The sequence below is a fragment of the Sebastes umbrosus genome, chromosome 9 (assembly GCF_015220745.1).
Source record: "Sebastes umbrosus isolate fSebUmb1 chromosome 9, fSebUmb1.pri, whole genome shotgun sequence".
NCBI classification, from domain to species: domain Eukaryota; kingdom Metazoa; phylum Chordata; class Actinopteri; order Perciformes; family Sebastidae; genus Sebastes; species Sebastes umbrosus.
Window position 1 is genome coordinate 21,406,928 of NC_051277.1, and position 2,869 is coordinate 21,409,796.

Here is a 2,869-nt window from a genome sequence, read left to right on the forward strand (position 1 = left end):
CACTACTCAGCCTCCCTGGTAAAGTCTACTCCAACGTGCTGGAAAGAAGGGTTAAGTCGATAGTCGAACCTCGGATCGAAGAGGAACAATGCGGATTCTGTCCTGGCCGTGGAACAACGGACCAGCTCTTCACTCTCGCAAGGATCCTGGAGGGGGCCTGGGAGTATGCCCATCCAGTCTACATGTGTTTTGTGGACTTGAAGAAGGCGTATGACCGGGTCCCCCGGGAGATACTGTGGGGGGTGCTGCGGGAGGATGAGGTGAGGGGGGCACTTCTCAGGGCCATCCAATCCCTGTACACCCAAAGCGAGAGCTGTGTACGGATCCTCGGCAACAAGTCAGGCTTGTTTCCGGTGGGGGTTGGCCTCCGCCAGGGCTGCGCTTTGTCACCAATCCTGTTCGTGATATTCATGGACAGGATATCGAGGCGTAGTCGGGGGGAGGTGGGTTTGCAGTTCGGTGTGCTGAGGATCTCATCGCTGCTTTTTGCAGATGATGTGGTCCTGTTGGCATCATCGGTCTGCGACCTCCAGCACTCACTGGATCGGTTCGCAGCTGAGTGTGAAGCAGTCGGGATGAGGATCAGTACCTCTAAATCTGAGGCCATGGTTCTCAGCAGGAAACCGATGGATTGCCTACTCCGGGTAGGGAATGAGTCCTTACCCCAAGTGAAGGAGATCAAGTACCTCGGGGTCTTGTTCGCCAGTGAGGGGACTATGGGACGTGAGATTGGTCGGAGAATCGGAGCAGCGGGGGCGGTATTGCATTCGCTTTACCGCACCGTTGTGACGAAAAGAGAGCTGAGCCGGAAGGCAAAGCTCTCGATCTACCGGTCAATCTTCGTTCCTACTCTCACCTATGGTCATGAGGGCTGGGTCATGACCGAAAGAACGAGATCGCGGGTACAAGCGGCCGAAATGGGTTTCCTCAGGAGGGTGGCTGGCGTCTCCCTTAGAGATAAGGTGAGAGGCTCAGTCATCCGTGAGGGACTAGTAGAGCCGCTGCTCCTTTGCGTTGAAAGGAGCCAGTTGAGGTGGTTCGGGCATCTAGTATGGATGCCTCCTGGGCGCCTCCCTTGGGAGGTGTTCCAGGCACGACCAGCTGGGAGGAGACCACGGGGAAGACCCAGGACTAGGTGGAGAGATTATATCTCTACTCTGGCCTGGGAACGCCTCGGAATCCCCCAGTCAGAGCTGGATAATGTGGCCCGGGAAAGGGAAGTTTGGGGTCCCCTGCTGGAGCTGTTGCCACGGCGACCCGATCCCGGATAAGCGGTTGAAGATGGATGGATGGACAATAATTTGTGTCAAAACATATAAATGTAACTGTATATATACAGTAGGATGTTTGCTGTCCTCATACTTTTGGCCATATAGTGTATTTCCATATATAGGCTACATAATTCAAACACATTTTTCTCAAACACGTCATACCTTCACTCTGATACCGGAGTATTTCTGTTATTATGTGCTGTAATTCATGAGGATGGCATGTTGTGTTACGCAAACTGTTAAAATACTATTCAAGGACAGTCATCAAATACAATAATGGGATGGGCAATGCAAATACATCGTAAGATAATTATAATTCTTCTATTTTCACATTCAATCTGTCATTTTAATGATGACAATTTGATATAAAACTGGTGAACTTGTTAACGCCAGACTGCCTCATTTTCATAGTATTCCCATCTAATGTGTTCATTAGCTGATTTTTGCAGTGTCAAGGTGAAGCATTTTTGTCATTCCGTGTCTTGGTGTGGTGACGACAAGGTGGGAGTTAAGTTCGAATACTTTGCATTCTCGTTTTAATTCTGCGCCAGCAGCACCCTAATGATTCACTGCTGCTACAGTCAGCATGACCGGGCAAGGCCGTCTGACTGGTTTCTTGTTCAGGGGAGAGGGAGAGGGATCCAGGTAGATAATAGACGTTCACACTTGTGCTCACCAGAGTGAAACTTTGATTCTCAGACTTGCTAATTTCCTCTTCCACCCCCTCCCTCTGATGTGTTGCGAAATCTATTCACTCCCTTTTTCTGATTTGAAAAGACTTTGTACATGTATGCACAGCATGCCTGAGATTGCTTTTTGTACTGAAACAATGGACGGCTGGTCTCCATGTTGTGCATACTGTGGCCAGTCGCTCAGAAAGTGCTTTATGTTCAAATTTGTTGAAGAAATTGTAGCAGGAGCATAGACTTCATCATGTTTCTTGTCTTTCACTTATACAAACACAGTCACTCACATTGATCAAATATTCTGTTAAAAATATGCTCTGTCTGCATTCCTATCTAGAACATGTACTACAAAAGGTCAAACTAAGTAATAATTGACTGATTGTGTAAGATATTTGACCTTCAAGTTGGCGGTGTCATTTTTCTTTTACAAAAACAAATGGAAGTAATTTTTTTTATTTCAAATATAAAATTAGAGTTCAGTACATTCCAAATGAGTTTGTCTTTCATGTTATTTTTATTGACGTGTGGGCCACTCTTTCTGTTTGCTATCTGTGTGTTGTTCTTGATCTCGTTTTAATGATGTGTGTGTTTCCTGGGTTTTCTTACCCAGGGAGCATGAGAGGAGCGTTCCCACAGGAGACGTCGCTGCCAGTCGCCTCCTTTATGTTTGCCCTGCTGTGCACCCTGTCGTCGCCCTCTTCCCTTTGCCTCGCTCGCTCTCAGAATGGATAGTCAGCCACCTGTACGACAGGTATGTGCTTGCTGACTCCCCTGAACAAAGCGCAGGTGTAGTAAACAGAAATGAGTTCTTAGCAACCTCTATTATGCACACACACACAAACACACACGCACGCACTCACACACACACACACACACACAGCTCCACCCCATATCTACCTTCCTTGACTGGCT